The sequence below is a fragment of the Bufo gargarizans genome, chromosome 4 (genome assembly GCF_014858855.1).
Source record: "Bufo gargarizans isolate SCDJY-AF-19 chromosome 4, ASM1485885v1, whole genome shotgun sequence".
NCBI classification, from domain to species: Eukaryota; Metazoa; Chordata; class Amphibia; order Anura; family Bufonidae; genus Bufo; species Bufo gargarizans.
In genome coordinates this window covers 309,731,858-309,756,074 of record NC_058083.1, presented here as the reverse complement: position 1 = coordinate 309,756,074, position 24,217 = coordinate 309,731,858, and positions in this window count along the sequence as shown.

Genomic DNA, 24,217 nt, shown 5'->3' with positions numbered 1-24,217 from the left:
ATTTAAGGAAACATATATCCTGTACTATGAGGAGCCTAAGATGTTTTTAATTAGCTGGGCACATAAGGTACTCTTTGAATTAACATATACATTACACATAGGCACACAAAATCTAAAACTAAACATAGTTTAAAAAGATAATAGATACCATCAGCTAACGAAAAGTCACTCATGAAGCTTCAATCTACTTTTGATTATGCAGCAGAAAATTTTACAATGATCTATGGTAATACTGTATGAAATTGTAACCCCGAATTATTAAAACACATACAGCAAAAATGTGAAATCTATATACAATTAAACCAGAATATGTTATTAAAGACTTAACCTAATGGTTGACCTAGAACGACTGAGCTAGTATATGGTTTGCAAGCCAACCAACAAACATTTCCAGAAATAATAGGTTCCATACTTTTATCACATATTAGTCAACCCCTTCAGAGCCGACCTATTTTAGCCTTAAGGACCAAGCATTTTTCCCCATTTTTTTTCCTTTGTCTCATTCATATACATTTTATGGGAGGATGGGTGAATAACACCATAATTGAAACATTTACTAGTACTTATTTGTTTATGTATTTATCTATTTTTTATGCCATTAATTTTGTATGTATAACATTTTAATTGTATTCTCAACTGTTCATTACAATGCCAAATATGTATACTATTTAAAGAAAAATTCTGTCTACAAGTTTTCACGATGGCTTCTTTTTGCAAGATTAATTTTAAAGGATTTTTTAGATTTTCTTTTTTTATAATTAAAAAAATATATAAAATTTGCCCCATTATGGGACTTTATTGTTCGATCTTCTGATTGCTTCAGTAATACATTTCAATTCTGGTATTGTACTGGAGAGTATTGTTGCTTGTCAGTTATTTAGTCAAATGCTTACAAATGGCAGACATGCCATCGGCACCCCATATTCTAATGGTTCTATGACCTTGTATGGGAGCTAGCTCTGATCCTACTTATTGTAGCAGGCAGGAGCGTAACTACCATAGCAGCCGACCATGCGACTGCTATGGGGCCCAGGGCATGAGGCGGCCCAGTCTTAGTTGGGATTATCTCCCCTTCTACTGTAGGTGAAATCTTGGGCAGGACTCTACACTCTAAAGCAGGGATGCCCAACCGGCGGCCCTCCAGCTGTTGTAAAACTATAACTACCACAATGCCTTGCTGTAGACTGATAGCTGTAGGCTGTCCAGGCATGCTGGGAGCTGTAGTTTTGCAACATCTGGAGGGCCTCAGGTTGGGCATCCCTGCTCTAAAGGAATAACTTTCAGCAAATGATGCAGTGGAAAAAAATGGCCCAACGGTCATAGAAAAGGGTTTAGGTAGAAACCCTTCTGCCATGTGTGGGGGGCCTGGTTTGATCCTTGCTATGGAGCCCTTATTTCTCTATGTATGCCACTGGTAGCAGGTTTCAGATATGGTGTCAGCCATCCACATAACATAACTGTATATTATGATGTGCAACAACAGTTCAAACCACAATGTACAGTTATATCATGGTGCACCAAGGGGAGAAACTGTGTCATCCTTTATTTTAAATGATGCATTTCAAAGTGAATGTCAATTTTTGAATATCATTGAGTTTGTTTTAACTAAAACTCAAAATCTTCTGCCTAGACCAAAAGTGAAAAGATAACATTCTGGCTGCCCGCATTAATCACTGGAATGTAGGAGCTCACTGGATAATCAATAACATAACAGTAAACAATAGTATACAATAAACCAATAAGGAGGCATGGTGGTAAGGATGGACATACACTCAAAAGAGGACCTGTCACCTATCTTGACATGGCTGTTTTAGTAACTACTTGCATTCCCCTTGTAATAACAGTTCTGTGACTCTATGTTGTGCCATTCTTCTATTATTCCAGCTAGAAATTTATGAATAAAGGTATACTTTGGTGTTAACAGTGTGTGTGTTGGGGAAGTATGTTTCTGCACAGTCCCTCAGCACTTTCTGGACAGTGCCAGGCTGTGAAGGGACACACCTCCAGTTTTTAACACCAAGTTGCACCTTTATTCGTGAACTACTAGCAGGAAGTATAGAAGAAAGGCATGCCATATACCGTATTTTTCGCCCCAAAAGTGTGGGGGGGAAAATGCCCCTGCGTCTTATGGGGTGAATGCTGCCATTTTACATCGCAGTCTGCGATGCTGCAGCATCGCAGACTGCGATGTATCAGCTGGAGGAGGAGGGAGGAGGGGCCGGTGTCATGCAAATGCAGCGGGGCCGGTGTGGTCACTGTACTCCGGCCCCGCCGCTCGCTCACTGCTTTATTGCCTAAACCTTTTATAATAATAACTTTAATTGAATTTCCGATCTGTACTACTTACTAAATGTCCTGTAGCAGGCAGAGCAGGGCGGGCGGCCGGCCGTAACTCACTGACGTCACGTGTCTGCACTGCCTACTTCATTCATAAAGTAGACAGCGCAGGCACATGACATCAGTGAGTTATGGCCGTCCGGCCACCCGCCCGGCTCTGCCTGCTACAGGACATTTAGTAAGTAATACAGATGGGGCTGGGGATCGGAACTTCAATTAAAGTTATTATTATAAAAGGTTTAGGCAATAAAGCAGTGAGTGAGCGGTGGGGCCAAAGTACAGTGACCACACCGGCCCCGCTGCATTTGCATGACACCGGCCCCTCCCACAGGTTTAGCTCCGGTATATTAGGGGATCTGTGGATGTCACTATAATGGGGTGGGGGATATGTGGATGGCACTGTTATGGGGTGGGGGATCTGTGGGTGACACATATATAGCAGTGCCATCCACAGATACACCCCCCATAACAGTACCATCCACAGATCCCCCTCCATAACAGTACCATCCACAGATCACCCCCCCCATAACAGTGACATCCACAGATCACCCCCCATAACAGTGCCATCCAGAGATCACCCCCCATAACAGTGGCATCCACAGATCACCCCCCATATCAGTGCCATCCACAGATCCCCCCATAACAGTGCCCCCCTCAGATTCCCCCCATAACAGTGCCATTCACAGATCCCCCCATAACAGTGCCATCCACAGATCCCCCCATAAGTGCCACCCACAGATCCCCCCATAACAGTGCCATCCACAGATCCCCCATAGTAGTGTCATGCACAGACCACCATTAGTTCGAAACCCACCAAAAGCACACCTTTTGGTAAAAAAATATTTTTTTCTTATTTTCCTCCTCAAAAACCTAGGTGCGTCTTATGTGCCGGTGCGTCTTATAGGGCGAAAAGTACGGTAGTTATATTAAAAAAATTGGTATAGAATACAATTATTTACTAAAACACATGTCAGGAGAGGAGACAGGTCCTCATCAAAGGTTTAGACTTCCTCTGGTTATCAAATCAGCTAAAACAATTTATCACATGGCAAGCAGACATTTGCTGCAAGTGGTGTCTGTACTATATTACATAATTCCTCAAAATAATTGCCATTGCGATATGACGTACACTATGTTTCCATATACCTCCAAAGAATGGGAATGTTTACTTGATAGAATACCTTTAAGGAGAACAATCCAGGTACCTGAGGTAAATCTGTATACATGTATACACTGTTTTAGTGAATATATACAGGGGTTTACCTGTCTACATAGTTAATTCACACACATGACTACATAGAATGTAGTAAATATACTCCAGGCATTGTCCTTTCAGAGCTAACAAAGCTTACCATTCTCCTGTTTGGCCAAAGATCAGTTTTGTGATAGTCAGGAAATGGCCTCCATCATCACAGCCAGCAAGTGACCAGCAACATGATACAAAGCAAAAAGGCCACCAGCATCATACCTAGTGAAGGCTACCTTCATCATATAACACGTAGGCACCATTATTAGACTCAGCACATGGCCTCTATCATCACAGCCATCAAGTTTGGGAATTTGCTCAAATTAATTAAAGGAATTCCTATAACTTGTTAGGATGAAACGTTGTTTACTTGAGCTAGAAATAAAGCTACGGTTTATCCACAGACATCAAATTTAATTATATACCATGGTTAGAAATCTGATGGTGGATTGTAAAATAATTGTTTTTACAAATCTAGTTTCTCATTGCCAGATACTTGCTTCATATAAAGAACCTCCAGTGTCATCAACTATTCTTTCAATTAAGATGCTTTTTCAAAATTATTATTGAAAAGATGCATCATACTGATATACAGTGCGTTCGGAAAGTAAGTTTAGACCTTGTGCTAAAATTTAAAAAAAAATAGTTTTCCCCCATTATTCTGCACTCAATACCCCATAATGACAAAGTGAAAACAGAATGATAGAAATATTTAGTTTATTGAAAAAGGAAAAAATAAAATATCGCTTTGATATAAGTATTCAGAGTTTCAGAATCTTTACTCAGAACTTAGTTGAAGCAACTTTGGCAGCAATTACAACCTCCAGTCCTCTAGGTTATGATGCCACAAGGTTTGCACATCTGGATTTGGAGATTTTCTGTCATTCTTCTCTGCAGATCATTTTAAGATCTGTCAGGGTGAATGGTGACTGTTGGTGGACAGCCATTTTCAAATCTCTCCAGAGATGTTGCTGGGTTCATGTCAGGGCTCCGGCTGAACCACTCAAAGAAATTCACAGAGTTGTCTCTCAGGCACTCATGTGTTGACCTGACTATATGCTTAGGGTGATTGACTTTGTTGGAAAGTGAACCTTTGGCCCAGTTTGAGGTCCAGAAGACTCTGGATCAGGTTTTCATTAAGAATATTTCTGTACTATTCCCCATTTAGCTTTCCCTCAACCCTGACTAGTCTCCTTGTCCCAACTGCTGAAAAACACCCACATAGTAGGATGCTGTCACCACCATGTTTCACTGTACAGATGGTTTTGGGCAGATGAGGAGCAATTCATTGCTTCCTTTAAACAAGATGCCTCAAAATGAGGCCAAAAAGTTCAGTCTTGGTTTTATCAGACCACTAAATGTTGCTTCTCACAGTCTGAGCATCCTATAGGTGCTTTTTGCAGGCTTTCATGTGTGTTTTACTTTCTTGCCACTCTGCCATAAAGCCCAGATTGGTGGAGTGATGGTTGACCTTCTAGAACTTTCTCCCAACTGCACACAGGATCTTTGGTGCTCAGCCAGAGTGACCATTGGGCTGTGAGGGAGTAGTTCAAGCAGAGGCCCGCAGCTCCCAGCACAGCCCATCTCTCTAGTCAGAACAGTAATATGCTGATGGCAGACAGATGTTCCTTAGCATTGTTCCTTCGAGAGCACTGTTAAGGGAATTCAGACCAAGTTTTCTACCATAATTAAACGTTTTCCCTAAATTAAGTATATCAGAAAAATGTTCCCTGTCACTGTCCCTACACATTAGCAAAAAACATTAAATGGCAGTTACACTTTAACCTAAATTAGACTGACTCAATTTATGCACACAGTAATATATGGCGGAAAATTGCGAATAAGGAACGCACCATGTCTTAGATTCTGTTTTGAGTACATGTTTCTTTAATCCTTTTCCAGGGTAAATTATCCTCCAAATATTTCTCTAAAGCCAAACAACTGGCATGTGTCCTAAATGGTTAAGTCGACCCTAAACCAAATAACATTACAATTATGCTTCGGTTATAATAGCTAAGATCAAAAATCTGACACCATTTGGCAAAAAAAATATCACCCTTCGCAACAATGCTGATGTTGGTCACTAGCCTTTTTTCTTCAAGCCAAGTAAATACTTTGAGGTAAAAACACAAAGATGCCCATTCTGACAACATGTTATTCATTTCATAGTAACCTGCTTTATGTGGCCGAACATAAACTAGAAACATCACTGACTTACTTTGTAAAGCATTTCATTAAATTTGAAATGATGGATGAGTTTTTTTATTGCCATTCATATTTGTTATAGTCTGCATTTTTGTCTGATTATTATTATGAAAGAGCTGTAAGAGAGGAACACTGGATCAGTCTGGATGGGGGGACTCTGGTAAATGCAGGTGCTTTAGCAAGTACGGTAAGACGTAACCTGTAGCTAAGAGTTTAAAGAGGCCTTGTGATTGAAACTGTGTTGATTGAAATCTGGACTGAACTTCAGCTTAGGTTCTGCGGCTAGCATTTTAACAACTTATGTGTCAGACAATAGCATTATAGCTACTGTAGCTACTTGCCAGCTGGCCAAATTCAGCACTATTACTAAATTGTACTGAAGTCAGTGTGCCTCCTCCTGCTATTGAGCACTAGCAGCCCAATTCCCCTTCCCGCACCCATGATTTAAAAACAAATCATGATCTACCAGCATCTCTAGTTTATTTACTCATATAATCCTGTTTGCTATAATCTGGTTGAATACTTACATTTCTTTAAATTAAACTAGAGGCAAATTTTCATAATTATTAAAATGGACATAAAATCATTTCAAGGGGTGTCCCATGTAAAATATTCTACATTTTTCAACTTAGCAACTGGATCTAGATACCTTTGAAATTGCATGTAATTAAACATTAATAATAGCCACTGAGTAGGGATGAGCGAACTCGAACTGTATAGTTCGGGTTCGTACCGAATTTTGGGGTGTCCGTGACACGGACCCGAACCCGGACATTTTCGTAAAAGTCCGGGTTCGGGTTCGGTGTTCGTCGCTTTCTTCGCGCTTTTGTGACGCTTTCTTGGCGCTTTTTGAAAGGCTGCAAAGCAGCCAATCAACAAGCGTCATACTACTTGCCCCAAGAGGCCATCACAGCCATGCCTACTATTGGCATGGCTGTGATTGGCCAGAGCACCATGTGACCCAGCCTCTATTTAAGCTGGAGTCACATAGCGCCGCCCGTCACTCTGCTCTGATTAGCGTAGGGAGAGGTTGCGGCTGCGACAGTAGGGCGAGATTAGGCAGATTAACTCCTCCAAAGGACTTGATTAACTGATCGATCTGCAGCTGTGGATCATTGAGCTGCTGATCCTCAATTGCTCACTGTTTTTAGGCTGCACAGACCGTTTGTCAGTCTCATTTTTCTGGGGTGATCGGCGGCCATTTTGTGTCTTGTGGTGCGCCAGCACAAGCTGCGACCAAGTGCATTTAACCCTCAATGGTGTGGTTGTTTTTTGGCTAAAGCCTACATCAGGGTGAAGCTGTCACACCAAGTGCATTTAACCAGCAATAGTCTGTTCATTTTTTGGCCATATACAAAATCAGGGGCAAGCTGCGCCTGTCACCAAGTGCATTTAACCCTCAATGGTGTGGTTGTTTTTTGGCTAAAGCCTACATCAGGGTGAAGCTGTCACACCAAGTGCATTTAACCAGCAATAGTCTGTTCATTTTTTGGCCATATACAAAATCAGGGGCAAGCTGCGCCTGTCACCAAGTGCATTTAACCCTCAATGGTGTGGTTGTTTTTTGGCTAAAGCCTACATCAGGGTGAAGCTGTCACACCAAGTGCATTTAACCAGCAATAGTCTGTTCATTTTTTGGCCATATACAAAATCAGGGGCAAGCTGCGCCTGTCACCAAGTGCATTTAACCCTCAATGGTGTGGTTGTTTTTTGGCTAAAGCCTACATCAGGGTGAAGCTGTCACACCAAGTGCATTTAACCAGCAATAGTCTGTTCATTTTTTGGCCATATCCCAGTCTAATTCTGTCACTAAATCCATACCGGTCACCCAGCGCCTAAATACTAGGCCTCAAATTTATATCCAGCTAAATCTGTCCCTAGTGCTGTAGCTGGGCGAGTTATTTAGTGTCCGTTCAAGCACATTTCTTGTTCTGGGTTGAAATACAATTCCCAATTTAGCAATTTCATAATTTAGTGGTTCCTGCTATATCAGAGCTATTTGAAATCTATCCCAAAAAGGGTATATAATATTGAAGGTGCACATTGGGTCATTCAGAATAACTTCACACACACCCGCTACTGTGTATTTCCAAGTCTAATTCTGTCACTAAACCCATACCTGTCACCCAGCGCCTAAATACTAGGCCTCAAATTTAAATCCCTCTAAATCTCTCGTTACCCACCGCTGTACTGTTGTTGCTGGGCAAGATATTTAGTGTCCGTCAAAGCACATTTTTTGTTCTGGGTTGAAGTACAATTCCCAATTTAGCAATTTCATAATTTAGTGGTTTCTGCTATATCAGAGCTATTTGAAATCTATCCCTAAAAGGGTATATAATATTGAAGGTGCACATAGGGTCATTCAGAATAACTTCACACACACGCTTCTGTGCATTTCCAAGTCTAATTCTGTCACTAAATCCATACCGGTGACCCAGCGCCTAAATACTAGGCCTCAAATTTAAATCCCTCTAAATCTCTCGTTACCCACCACTGTACTGTTGTTGCTGGGCAAGATATTTAGTGTCCGTCAAAGCACATTTTTTGTTCTGGGTTGAAGTACAATTCCCAATTTAGCAATTTCATAATTTAGTGGTTTCTGCTATATCAGAGCTATTTGAAATCTATCCCTAAAAGGGTATATAATATTGAAGGTGCACATAGGGTCATTCAGAATAACTTCACACACACGCTTCTGTGCATTTCCAAGTCTAATTCTGTCACTAAATCCATACCGGTGACCCAGCGCCTAAATACTAGGCCTCAAATTTAAATCCCTCTAAATCTCTCGTTACCCACCGCTGTACTGTTGTTGCTGGGCAAGATATTTAGTGTCCGTCAAAGCACATTTTTTGTTCTGGGTTGAAGTACAATTCCCAATTTAGCAATTTCATAATTTAGTGGTTTCTGCTATATCAGAGCTATTTGAAATCTATCCCTAAAAGGGTATATAATATTGAAGGTGCACATAGGGTCATTCAGAATAACTTCACACACACGCTTCTGTGCATTTCCAAGTCTAATTCTGTCACTAAATCCATACCGGTGACCCAGCGCCTAAATACTAGGCCTCAAATTTAAATCCCTCTAAATCTCTCGTTACCCACCGCTGTACTGTTGTTGCTGGGCAAGATATTTAGTGTCCGTCAAAGCACATTTTTTGTTCTGGGTTGAAGTACAATTCCCAATTTAGCAATTTCATAATTTAGTGGTTCCTGCTATATCAGAGCTATTTGAAATCTATCCCAAAAAGGGTATATAATATTGAAGGTGCACATTGGGTCATTCAGAATAACTTCACACACACCCGCTACTGTGTATTTCCAAGTCTAATTCTGTCACTAAACCCATACCTGTCACCCAGCGCCTAAATACTAGGCCTCAAATTTAAATCCCTCTAAATCTCTCGTTACCCACCGCTGTACTGTTGTTGCTGGGCAAGATATTTAGTGTCCGTCAAAGCACATTTTTTGTTCTGGGTTGAAGTACAATTCCCAATTTAGCAATTTCATAATTTAGTGGTTTCTGCTATATCAGAGCTATTTGAAATCTATCCCTAAAAGGGTATATAATATTGAAGGTGCACATAGGGTCATTCAGAATAACTTCACACACACGCTTCTGTGCATTTCCAAGTCTAATTCTGTCACTAAATCCATACCGGTGACCCAGCGCCTAAATACTAGGCCTCAAATTTAAATCCCTCTAAATCTCTCGTTACCCACCGCTGTACTGTTGTTGCTGGGCAAGATATTTAGTGTCCGTCAAAGCACATTTTTTGTTCTGGGTTGAAGTACAATTCCCAATTTAGCAATTTCATAATTTAGTGGTTCCTGCTATATCAGAGCTATTTGAAATCTATCCCAAAAAGGGTATATAATATTGAAGGTGCACATTGGGTCATTCAGAATAACTTCACACACACCCGCTACTGTGTATTTCCAAGTCTAATTCTGTCACTAAACCCATACCTGTCACCCAGCGCCTAAATACTAGGCCTCAAATTTAAATCCCTCTAAATCTCTCGTTACCGCTGTACTGTTGTAGCTGGGAAAGTTATTTAGTGCCCGTCAAAGCACATTTTTTGTTCTGGGTTGAAGTACAATTCCCAATTTAGCAATTTCATAATTTAGTGGTTCCTGCTATATCAGAGCTATTTGAAATCTATCCCAAAAAGGGTATATAATATTCAAGGTGCACATTGGGTCATTCAGAATAACTTCACACACACGCTTCTGTGCATTTCCAAGTCTAATTCTGTCACTAAATCCATACCGGTCACCCAGCGCCTAAATACTAGGCCTCAAATTTATATCCCGCTGAATTTGAATACAATACATTGGGCCAAATAATATATTTGTTGTTGTGGTGAACCATAACAATGAGAAAAACATCTAGTAAGGGACGCGGACGTGGACATGGTCGTGGTGGTGTTAGTGGACCCTCTGGTGCTGGGAGAGGACGTGGCCGTTCTGCCACATCCACACGTCCTAGTGTACCAACTACCTCAGGTCCCAGTAGCCGCCAGAATTTACAGCGATATATGGTGGGGCCCAATGCCGTTCTAAGGATGGTAAGGCCTGAGCAGGTACAGGCATTAGTCAATTGGGTGGCCGACAGTGGATCCAGCACGTTCACATTATCTCCCACCCAGTCTTCTGCAGAAAGCGCACAGATGGCGCCTGAAAACCAACCCCATCAGTCTGTCACATCACCCCCATGCATACCAGGGAAACTGTCTCAGCCTCAAGTTATGCAGCAGTCTCTTATGCTGTTTGAAGACTCCGCTGGCAGGGTTTCCCAAGGGCATCCACCTAGCCCTTCCCCAGCGGTGAAAGACATAGAATGCACTGACGCACAACCACTTATGTTTCCTGATGATGAGGACATGGGAATACCACCTCAGCATGTCTCTGATGATGACGAAACACAGGTGCCAACTGCTGCGTCTTTCTGCAGTGTGCAGACTGAACAGGAGGTCAGGGATCAAGACTGGGTGGAAGACGATGCAGGGGACGATGAGGTCCTAGACCCCACATGGAATGAAGGTCGTGCCACTGACTTTCACAGTTCGGAGGAAGAGGCAGTGGTGAGACCGAGCCAACAGCGTAGCAAAAGAGGGAGCAGTGGGCAAAAGCAGAACACCCGCCGCCAAGAGACTCCGCCTGCTACTGACCGCCGCCATCTGGGACCGAGCACCCCAAAGGCAGCTTCAAGGAGTTCCCTGGCATGGCACTTCTTCAAACAATGTGCTGACGACAAGACCCGAGTGGTTTGCACGCTGTGCCATCAGAGCCTGAAGCGAGGCATTAACGTTCTGAACCTGAGCACAACCTGCATGACCAGGCACCTGCATGCAAAGCATGAACTGCAGTGGAGTAAACACCTTAAAACCAAGGAAGTCACTCAGGCTCCCCCTGCTACCTCTTCTGCTGCTGCCGCCTCGGCCTATTCTGCTGCTGCCGCCTCGGCCTCTTCCTCCGCCTCTGGAGGAACGTTGGCACCTGCCGCCCAGCAAACAGGGGATGTACCACCAACACCACCACCACCACCTCCGTCACCAAGCGTCTCAACCATGTCACACGCCAGCGTTCAGCTCTCCATCTCACAAACATTTGATAGAAAGCGTAAATTCCCACCTAGCCACCCTCGATCCCTGGCCCTGAATGCCAGCATTTCTAAACTACTGGCCTATGAAATGCTGTCATTTAGGCTGGTGGACACAGACAGCTTCAAACAGCTCATGTCGCTTGCTGTCCCACAGTATGTTGTTCCCAGCCGGCACTACTTCTCCAAGAGAGCCGTGCCTTCCCTGCACAACCAAGTATCCGATAAAATCAAGTGTGCACTGCGCAACGCCATCTGTAGCAAGGTCCACCTAACCACAGATACGTGGACCAGTAAGCACGGCCAGGGACGCTATATCTCCCTAACTGCACACTGGGTAAATGTAGTGGCAGCTGGGCCCCAGGCGGAGAGCTGTTTGGCGCACGTCCTGCCGCCGCCAAGGATCGCAGGGCAACATTCTTTGCCTCCTGTTGCCACCTCCTCCTTCTCGGCTTCCTCCTCCTCTTCTTCCACCTGCTCATCCAGTCAGCCACACACCTTCACCACCAACTTCAGCACAGCCCGGGGTAAACGTCAGCAGGCCATTCTGAAACTCATATGTTTGGGGGACAGGCCCCACACCGCACAGGAGTTGTGGCGGGGTATTGAACAACAGACCGACGAGTGGTTGCTGCCGGTGAGCCTCAAGCCCGGCCTGGTGGTGTGTGATAATGGGCGAAATCTCGTTGCAGCTCTGGGACTAGCCAATTTGACGCACATCCCTTGCTTGGCGCATGTGCTGAATTTGGTGGTGCAGAAGTTCATTCACAACTACCCCGACATGTCAGAGCTGCTGCATAAAGTGCGGGCCGTCTGTTCGCGCTTCCGGCGTTCACATCCTGCCGCTGCTCGCCTGTCTGCGCTACAGCGTAACTTGGGCCTTCCCGCTCACCGCCTCATATGCGACGTGCCCACCAGGTGGAACTCCACCTTGCACATGCTGGACAGACTGTGCGAGCAGCAGCAGGCCATAGTGGAGTTTCAGCTGCAGCACGCACGGGTCAGTCGCACTACAGAACAGCACCACTTCACCACCAATGACTGGGCCTCCATGCGAGACCTGTGTGCCCTGTTGCGCTGTTTCGAGTACTCCACCAACATGGCCAGTGGCGATGACACCGTTATCAGCGTTACAATACCACTTCTATGTCTCCTTGAGAAAACACTTAGGGCGATGATGGAACAGGAGGTGGCCCAGGAGGAGGAGGAGGAGGATGAGGAAGAGGGGTCATTTTTAGCACTTTCAGGCCAGTCTCTTCGAAGTGACTCAGAGGGAGGTTTTTTGCAACAGCAGAGGCCAGGTACAAATGTGGCCAGCCAGGGCCCACTACTGGAGGACGAGGAGGACGAGGATGAGGAGGAGGTGGAGGAGGATGAGGATGAAGCATGGTCACAGCGGGGTGGCACCCAACGCAGCTCGGGTCCATCACTGGTGCGTGGCTGGGGGGAAAGGCAGGACGATGACGATACGCCTCCCACAGAGGACAGCTTGTCCTTACCCCTGGGCAGCCTGGCACACATGAGCGACTACATGCTGCAGTGCCTGCGCAACGACAGCAGAGTTGCCCACATTTTAACCTGTGCGGACTACTGGGTTGCCACCCTGCTGGATCCACGCTACAAAGACAATGTGCCCACCTTACTTCCTGCACTGGAGCGTGATAGGAAGATGCGCGAGTACAAGCGCACGTTGGTAGACGCGCTACTGAGAGCATTCCCAAATGTCACAGGGGAACAAGTGGAAGCCCAAGGCCAAGGCAGAGGAGGAGCAAGAGGTCGCCAAGGCAGCTGTGTCACGGCCAGCTCCTCTGAGGGCAGGGTTAGCATGGCAGAGATGTGGAAAACTTTTGTCAACACGCCACAGCTAACTGCACCACCACCTGATACGCAACGTGTTAGCAGGAGGCAACATTTCACTAACATGGTGGAACAGTACGTGTGCACACCCCTCCACGTACTGACTGATGGTTCGGCCCCATTCAACTTCTGGGTCTCTAAATTGTCCACGTGGCCAGAGCTAGCCTTTTATGCCTTGGAGGTGCTGGCCTGCCCGGCAGCCAGCGTTTTGTCTGAACGTGTATTCAGCACGGCAGGGGGCGTCATTACAGACAAACGCAGCCGCCTGTCTACAGCCAATGTGGACAAGCTGACGTTCATAAAAATGAACCAGGCATGGATCCCACAGGACCTGTCCGTCCCTTGTCCAGATTAGACATTAACTACCTCCCCATAACCATATATTATTGGACTCCAGAGCACTTCCTCATTCAATCCTATTTTTATTTTCATTTTACCATTATATTGCGATGCTACCCAAAGTTGAATGAACCTCTCCTCTGCCTGTGTGCTAGGCCTAAATATATGCCAATGGACTGTTGCAGTGGTGGCTGACATGAAGCCTGATTCTCTGCTATGACATGCAGACTAATTCTCTGCTGACATGAAGCCAGATTGTCTGTTACGGGACCTCTCTCCTCTGCCTGGGTGCTGGGCCTAAATTTATGACAATGGACTGTTGCAGTGGTGGCTGACGTGAAGCCTGATTCTCTGCTATGACATGCAGACTGATTCTCTGCTGACATGAAGCCAGATCGTCTGTTACGGGACCTCTCTGCTCTGCCTGTGTGCTAGGCCTAAATATATGCCAATGGACTGTTGCAGTGGTGGGTGACGTGAAGCCTCATTCTCTGCTATGACATGCAGACTGATTCTCTGCTGACATGAAGCCAGATTGTCTGTTACGGGACCTCTCTGCTCTGCCTGTGTGCTAGGCCTAAATATATGCCAATGGACTGTTGCAGTGGTGGGTGACGTGAAGCCTCATTCTCTGCTATGACATGCAGACTGATTCTCTGCTGTCATGAAGCCAGATTGTCTGTTACGGGACCTCTCTGCTCTGCCTGTGTGCTAGGCCTAAATATATGCCAATGGACTGTTGCAGTGGTGGGTGACGTGAAGCCTCATTCTCTGCTATGACATGCAGACTGATTCTCTGCTGACATGAAGCCAGATTGTCTGTTACGGGACCTCTCTGCTCTGCCTGTGTGCTAGGCCTAAATATATGCCAATGGACTGTTGCAGTGGTGGGTGACGTGAAGCCTCATTCTCTGCTATGACATGCAGACTGATTCTCTGCTGTCATGAAGCCAGATTGTCTGTTACGGGACCTCTCTGCTCTGCCTGTGTGCTAGGCCTAAATATATGCCAATGGACTGTTGCAGTGGTGGGTGACGTGAAGCCTCATTCTCTGCTATGACATGCAGACTAATTCTCTGCTGACATGAAGCCAGATTCTCTGTTACGGGACCTCTCTCCTCTGCCTGTGTGTGTGCTGGGCCTAAATATATGCCAATGGACTGTTGCAGTGGTGGCTGACGTGAAGCCTCATTCTCTGCTATGACATGCAGACTGATTCTCTGCTGACATGAAGCCAGATTCTCTGTTACGGGACCTCTCTCCTCTGCCTGTGTGTGTGCTGGGCCTAAATATATGCCAATGGACTGTTGCAGTGGTGGCTGACGTGAAGCCTCATTCTCTGCTATGACATGCAGACTGATTCTCTGCTGACATGAAGCCAGATTCTCTGTTACGGGACCTCTCTCCTCTGCCTGTGTGTGTGCTGGGCCTAAATATATGCCAATGGACTGTTGCAGTGGTGGCTGACGTGAAGCCTCATTCTCTGCTATGACATGCAGACTAATTCTCTGCTGACATGAAGACAGATTCTCTGTTACGGGACCTCCCTCCTCTGCCTGGGTGCTGGGCCTAAATATATGCCAATGGACTGTTGCAGTGGTGGCTGACGTGAAGCCTCATTCTCTGCTATGACATGCAGACTGATTCTCTGCTGACATGAAGCCAGATTCTCTGTTACGGGACCTCTCTCCTCTGCCTGTGTGTGTGCTGGGCCTAAATATATGCCAATGGACTGTTGCAGTGGTGGCTGACGTGAAGCCTCATTCTCTGCTATGACATGCAGACTGATTCTCTGCTGACATGAAGCCAGATTCTCTGTTACGGGACCTCTCTCCTCTGCCTGTGTGTGTGCTGGGCCTAAATATATGCCAATGGACTGTTGCAGTGGTGGCTGACGTGAAGCCTCATTCTCTGCTATGACATGCAGACTAATTCTCTGCTGACATGAAGACAGATTCTCTGTTACGGGACCTCCCTCCTCTGCCTGGGTGCTGGGCCTAAATATATGCCAATGGACTGTTGCAGTGGTGGCTGACGTGAAGCCTCATTCTCTGCTATGACATGCAGACTGATTCTCTGCTGACATGAAGACAGATTCTCTGTTACGGGACCTCTCTCCTCTGCCTGTGTGCTAGGCCTAAATATATGCCAATGGACTGTTGCAGTGGTGGGTGACGTGAAGCCTCATTCTCTGCTATGACATGCAGACTGATTCTCTGCTGTCATGAAGCCAGATTGTCTGTTACGGGACCTCTCTGCTCTGCCTGTGTGCTAGGCCTAAATATATGCCAATGGACTGTTGCAGTGGTGGGTGACGTGAAGCCTCATTCTCTGCTATGACATGCAGACTAATTCTCTGCTGACATGAAGACAGATTCTCTGTTACGGGACCTCTCTCCTCTGCCTGTGTGTGTGCTGGGCCTAAATATATGCCAATGGACTGTTGCAGTGGTGGCTGACGTGAAGCCTCATTCTCTGCTATGACATGCAGACTGATTCTCTGCTGACATGAAGCCAGATTCTCTGTTACGGGACCTCTCTCCTCTGCCTGTGTGCTAGGCCTAAATATATGCCAATGGACTGTTGCAGTGGTGGCTGACGTGAAGCCTCATTCTCTGCTATGACATGCAGACTAATTCTCTGCTGACATGAAGACAGATTCTCTGTTACGGGACCTCTCTCCTCTGCCTGGGTGCCGGGGCCTAAATATCTGAGAATGGACTGTTCCAGTGGTGGGTGACGGGAAGCCAGATTCTCTGCTATGGAACCTCTCTCCAATTGATTTTGGTTAATTTTTATTTATTTAATTTTTATTTTAATTAATTTCCCTATCCACATTTGTTTGCAGGGGATTTACCTACATGTTGCTGCCTTTTGCAGCCCTCTAGCCCTTTCCTGGGCTGTTTTACAGCCGTTTTAGTGCCGAAAAGTTCGGGTCCCCATTGACTTCAATGGGGTTCGGGTTCGGGACGAAGTTCGGATCGGGTTCGGATCCCGAACCCGAACATTTCCGGGATGTTCGGCCGAACTTCTCGAACCCGAACATCCAGGTGTTCGCTCAACTCTACCACTGAGTTATTCACTGAAATCTATCTATATAGCGCCACCTGCTGTTTATCTTTTTCTAATTTCTCTGTCCAGCTTACTGCAGGGGGACACACATGCTCAGTTCAATCCTTCAACTACCACCAGATGAAGGAGAAAGGACATGGTCCCTTAGAAACGATACACCCCGGAGCTGCCAACTTGAAATAAATCTACTAGTAGAACTGTATGAGCAATTCATTGGGAGATCTCTGGATCCATGTGAGGCACAGGGTGGTTCTATCTTTGTTAGAAAGAAATGGCCATGTACTATATGGTGCCTAATTTTCATATTTTACATTAATCATGGGATCATCCCCTTAAAATACCAGGGCTGTTAAGGCTTTCACTCTGGTCCCTCACATGCAAGTTCCTAACTAACCGTAGATTATTAATAGAATATATGATGTCTGATTTGCTTTTTTATAATAATCATGGGATAACCCCTTTAAAGGCTAGTTCTGTAATGGACAGTTTGAAAACTTGCATCTGAAGGACCAGAGAGATAACATGAATGGTCCTGTAATGTTTAAAGTATCAAGGACCAGTTTCATTCAAGATAATTTCCCCAGGGATCGGGTGGGGTGGGGGGTTCTGGGGAGGGGCCTAGGGGTGTGCTGGTCGGCGCTGACCGATTCACGCACATAACAAAACACAAGGTACATATTAAAATATATAGCACTATATAACGATGGCGTTAATGGCATCAGGTACATTCTGGAGTAACTTGCTGTTAATATGAGGGACATATGAGTTTTATCAATTTGGACCTGCACATTAATAGTAAGTAACCTCATCGTGTGCACCTCACATTAATAGTTAACACAATGTTGCCCATTATTTGATGAGGTTATTGGGGCCACTTACTTTTAATGTGAGGTACATGGGGGTACTAATGTAATAGCACCATGTACCTCAGATTAATAATAGGTGACCCCATCTTCTCAAATTATGGGTACTGGCAACATTGCGGTTAATGCGTCACATTAACCCTAAATCTTGCTGGCTGCCTGATACATGTTTTATGCCTGACTTTATTTTGAGGCAGGCTAATAATCTTACAGTGTGTGGGACGGGATGTGGGACGGGTACCTGCGCCGGCTGCTTTTCAGAGCAATAATGGCTGGTGACTGGAGAACACAAGACTCAGGAGGAGGAGGCTGCCATTCGCCGAGCACACTAGCTGATATGGCGCAGCGGTAAACCCTCTCCCATACCTCCTCCTACTTTAATATTAGCCACACATTCATTGGTGGCAGTGGTGCGGGCAGCGTCAGAGCCAGCTCATTTTTCTGGGCTCTGCGGCGGTTGCGTCATGGGAGGGAGGCATTCCCTCTCTCCATCCCTCCTTCTCCACCGACTCTGGCCACTCTGATGTGCGCGTCGGGCGAGCATGTGTCTGGTGGCTCCTCTCTCCTCTGCGGCCCGGCAAACAATCTTCCAGGGCTCGGTCCCGCTGCTATAGAGAATGAATGGGTTGGCAGGCCGCATGTTCGACAAGTTCTAGGGATTGTGGGGGTTCCAGCGGTGGGACCCCAACCAATCAGTTATCCCCTATCCTGGATGCATGATATTGTACTTGTACTCCTTTAAGAAAACACAATTTTTATCCTCTAAATTACCTCTTTAGTTACTTTAGTCAAAATGTGACAACAAGATATTGCACTCATCAAACTATGTAGTAATAGTCTCAGTTTGTTTTAATATTTGGCAAACCACAGATATGATGAAATACTATAATTTAATTTAGCTTTTAAATATGAGGCAACAAATTGATACCTCATATTGTAATTGGGGATTGTCCAAAATTTTAAGCAATTGAGTTATTTTGTAAAATGACTTCAAACCGGCTCTTCACTTTCTCTAAGGTAGACTTATAGCAAACATACTTGCCATATATCATATATTAAATGGCTTAATTTTTTTGGTGGAATGGGGACCATATTGTATGCCAGTGGAGCCTCAGCTACTATACAACCAAGTAATTATGAGATGTGACAATTTTTGACGTCACCATGTCTAAACTGGTAGAACTGTACTTTATTGAGAGTAGTAGGAAAAAGTCACTCTATGTAACTTCTCACGTTGTGCTATAGTTAAGGTCATTTGCAGGGCAGTCTGAGGAAATGTGCAGATTGAGGCTGTCTACACCACACCTGGCCAGTGAATGAACAGAGGGCTTTATTTTCCATGCTTAATGTTATATAACCTTCACCAAGTTAAAATGCAGTTCAAGGGAAAACAAATATCAGATTAATCTTTACAAAAAGCAAGTCAGCTTAGGTTTAGCACAAAGTCAGACAATGTTGAGGTTAGAGAAAGTAATTAAACACTGCGCTGTTCATTTGAGACCATATGTCAGTTTTCACGTGTTGACTATTAGTGTCCTCTACATATATACATAGGACTGTTAACAAGGTAATTTAAAGAGTAATGTCCAAAAATCCATCATAGGTCATAGAACCCTGTCTCTGTTGAGTGGTTAACCCCCACTATACATACACTAAAGGTGTAAAACATCTAAGACATTTTAGACTATAGAAGGCTTCATACAATGAAACATAAATAGGCACTGATACCACTAGACATGACTTAAAGATTTTTCAACTAAAATTTCTGATTGACAAAGTTTTCTCTTAGTACTTCTCTTTAAGTTGATTTTCAAGTATTGTTCCACTTTTCTACAAAGCCAGTAAAGCCGTAGATTAAAACAATAATAACCCTTTGCAAAGGCAGATATGATATAGCAAGTCGATGGGAGTGTTTGTTTACTACATCTAGCAATTATTGTGATGTACAGGAACAAATGATCTCTGGTTCTATCAGTCACCCTTATAAAATTTGCATATTGTCAGCAGCACATTCTCTTTCTACACAAGGGGATGTGCCGATGACATACAATGATTTTTATTTTCGCAGAGTAGACTCAATTAATGAAGCGCTGGGAGCCATGATCAAGAATGATCAATCATATTGTAGGAAAAATGTACACAGCACTGATGGACAATGTTCATGGGTGGTAGACTGTTAATGAATAAACTCAAAGTTGAACTTGTCATCTGGGTGAGACTGTGTATGTTTGTTATTTTTTAATAGCTTTAAACAGGACCAGCCACCACAAAATGCAATGCAATCTGAAAGCACCATATTATAGAGCTGGATAAGCCAAGCAGATTGATATATAGTTTTGTGGCAAAAGGTGTAATTTATACATTGAGATCTTTGCTTAGTCCACTTCCTTTGAAGAGCTATTGGTACAGGAAGGAGGAGTTAACAGTGACTGATGGCATTGTGTATATAAGAGTGCATATAGAGATAGCTGTCAGTCACTGGTAACTCTTCCCTCCTGTACCGAGAGCTGTTCACAGGAAGTGGAAAAAGCAAAGATATAAATGAATAAATTACAAGTTTTACTGAATCTTTTCCCACAAAACTATTGTAACGGAGCTCCTAGCACACCGACTGGGTACCTCCGTTGATGGATGCTCCTAGTGCTTCCCAAGGGCTCCACTCGACACCGTAAACATTGCTGACCCCACGAACTGCCCTAGCTTGGTTGGGATCTCATCATCTTCTACCCACCCTGGATCTACAACGAGGTTTCTGGGTTTCAGTGGGTGATCCTCTCTTCTTTCAGAGAGCGAAGCAGGAACAAGCTCTTACAAGAGCTAGGGATTATCCTCTGGAGAGTATAATGATTATAGCAATCCCCAGAATGTAGTTCTCCATTCCCCCAAACATGAGCCCAGACTTCATGAAGGGTAGAACAGGACACTTTATAGGGGCAACATGTCAGCCTTTTATGCAGGTCTTCCAGCAAGGGACCCTCCTATGGGGGACCTTGTGGAAGACTGAGACAGTTTCTTACATGAACCAATCACATGCAGTTACAGGAAGAAAAGACACATATGTGATACAACTAATCAACACAATGGGATAACGTAATTATTCATAGGCAGACAACACACACCTGTGCTACAATTAACCAACACAATGGGATAACATAATCACACACAGGCAGAAACTACCCATGGATCTCCATAGTTCTGGGTGCATAGTTCATAGAAAGGAGGCTAGCCCTCAGGCCTCTCCAGCAGCCCCAGTGACGGTTCATTCCATCACATTTATATATAAATTTGCTCAGCTCCTTCTGCTCTATAACATGGTGCTTTCAGATTGCATTGCATTTTGTGGTGACAGATCTTCTTTAAGTAGGGGTTTATGCACTTTCTATATGTCCAAATCTAACATAGTAATAAGCAAGAAATATAATGAAACTGACCAGGCCAGTAACAATTGCTGGTGTAATGCACAGTGTTTTAAGAATCTCAGAAATTGATGATCTTAGTTTTCAGGGACAAAAAAATGCACAAGGTTTTGTTACAAAAGTGATACACAGAAGACAGTCTTTGAAGGCAGTATATATTGAACCTTAAAGTTGATAAGATATAGCAGCAAAGGCTCAACAGACTCCACGACCATCAGCTTAGAATGGGTAACTGAGGCTACATGGTTCTCAGGCTCCACAAAACAGAAACACTGAAATTCATAAAATGATGCCTTGTCCTACAAAACTGCATTCTTGCTGTTAGGGTCCAAGTTTAGTATGGGCAGTCTTATTGCCTCCCTGGGTATTATTGCTGATCATGTTCATTGTTTAGGGCTCCAGTATTGTGTATGCCAGCAGTCTACACAGTAACTTCATTCAAATCCATCAGTCAGTCTCTGTGTAATGTTTCTAGCATCTTGTTGTATATGTTTCTGGATCTTAAATGTTTTTAATCCCTAGAATTGTTCCTTCTTCATGCTTGACTCATGACTCTATGCATTGTTTGAAGTGCCCTTTAATACCTTATTAGCCTTTGTAGTGTGTTATTTAATACCCAACAATCTCACATTTAGGCTCATCAGACTATACAATCAATTTTACCTTTCGTGCCACCCCCATTTCATCATAGATTTGTGTCACACACACAGGGGGTAGGGTAGTGACCACTGAACTCCACCCTCACCCCTGTCCCTGCCTACTTGCCTTGCAAGTCCTAGCGACAAGGGACAACTGGTCGACAAACCCTTAGCTAGGATAGTGCAGGGAAGACAAACAACACATAAACAGAAAGGTCAAACAAGCCACGTCAAAACCAAGTGAGCAGAAAAGGTACCGGAGGAGCAAGCAGAGAATCGTCAGGACAAGCTGAAGTCAAACCAGGAGAGCACGCGAAGACCAGAGGATGAGACAGGCAGGAAATCGGAAGCTAAGCAGGAAAAAACAAACCAGGTGAGTATCATGCAGGAAGTACCTCAATAACAGCCAATCTTTCGCCAGCAGATTGCCTGTTTAAATAGAGTGCTGGTGGAGTCATGTTACGTGGTCAGCATCACATGAGTCCTGAGTTCTGATGCTGCCGAGCGATCAGCTCAGTGCTCAGCCCTATTGCGGTTGTCATGGGAACGGGCAACACGGGGCGCGCTGATGACATGAGCACGCCCCGGCCGTCCCCGCTTCCCAGAACACTGCATCGTGACAATTTGTAAGATCTTGCGAGCAGGGCCCTCACTTCCAGTGTTTCAATTGTTAGCCTGTAATTCTGTCTATTTTGATTTGTACATGTACCCTCTGAATTGTAAAGTGTTGTGGAATACGGTTGCACTATTTAAAGATTAATAGTAGTAGTAGTAGTGGTGGTATTCATCAGACCATAGGCTGGTTCAGGTGTTTAGTATTCAAAGCCAAGAAAAGGTAATAAATGCAGGAGTCATTTAAAAACAATTTCTTGTCTACCTACTTATTCAATCCACTCCTGCCTTTGGCTTCAAAAATTACATCTAAAAAACTTATAGTTAAATTTTCATCTTGTTTGTCTATTTCTTTTCTTAGTAATGCCTTCTTAACAACTACACATTCTTTCAGATCCAAAAGTGTTGAGTTCTATTCTCATAGTAAATGTGTGGACAGAAAAGCCTGTAATTATTTTTCTGGAAACAAAAGTGAACTTCATTTCCCCCTATCTGTTAAAGATTTTGTTGTGATGGTGACTGTTAACCCTTTTTCACTAATGAAGGCTTTACCACTTTGAAAGACTTCGACAGTAATTCAAATAAATGTGCTGTCTCTGACCTGAACTGTACTTCTATAACCTTTATATCTAAAGATTGTGGACTTCATGTATTTCTCATGGGTCATCTGGTAACTTATATTACAAGACACCTGAAAGTTGAAACCAAAGTGAAAAGTTCCCCTTATCAAATTTACCCGCAGGTTGTCCGTGGCTATAACTTTTCGAAGATTAGAACAAAAAAATCACTCAGTACTAGTTCTTATCACTTTGTCTGTCCTCAAGTCACGCCAGGTCCTACTACTGGTAACATAGCGAGAGCTTTACAAAGCTGAATGAGAAGCTTGAGAATGAATTCTCCTTTATCACCTGTTGATTCACTTGGATCTGATTTCTGAACAAAAAAATATAGTCAGACCCAATAACCTGTCTAGAACACTCCCTGAAATAAACTGTCGCCAAATCTTGATACTTGTGTACCCTGATATGTCAAGGAAAGATCTCTTCATTTTCAATTTGTAGCAAAAAACATAAATGAATTTGAGAAGTTTTATGATCTTCTTCAATAAAAGTTTTTCTAAATCAGTTAACTGTATAATTTAGAAGGCATTGTGGGTGATAGAGGAACATGTTGAGGGTTATAGTAGCTAATTAGATGTAGATTAGTTGAATGGTAGATATCTGTTGAATACTAACTAGTATTATATTATCAATGGATTGGGTAGCCTTAATAATACTTAACTTTTGAAAAATATAATGTCAAAAATGGGCCCTTATTCAAACACAAAATCACGACATTACAACATTTACTCGTGCCCAAATTATTAGTGCGCAAACAAAAGAAAAACAAGTATGAAAAGAAAAGAACAAGAGAGGGGGTGATCAGATACAAGCAATAGAGGAGTATCAGGTGAAAAGGATACAGGCACCAGGTCTTTTACCCTGGATGACCCTACCACAATTGAACTAGACCCTATGAAATAAAGGGTGTAACGTTCACACTCTAATGGGCGACTCCTCTCGACCACCCCTCACTGCCCAAGTGTCACTCCTTATCCCTGTACAGCGATATCGACTGCCGGATTCGTCAGGGAATCAGAAAAAAGGGGGGTTCACTCATGCATACTAGACTATCCAACGCATTTCAATGGCACCTAACCAGATCATCAGCTGACTGATTGCAGTACAAAAAAAAATATTTAAACGCATGCACAAAACCTTAGTCGTTGTTAAATGCAAGCATAGAACCTTAGTGAAGGAACTCAATGATACATAAATAAAGAATGAAGGCTCAGTGGTGATTAATCGCTATAGTCTTTAGTACTTAGCTCGCCAGTTTCGTGTGCTGATGTCCATAGTGTGGGCCTCCCTTCCATACGTCCTGTGTGCAGCAGTGACCGGTTCAGCATTCAAAATGGCGCTTTTTAAAGAGACCCACGCCGCCAACACACCCGCCCATCCCGGTCATGTGGTGGGAAACATCTAA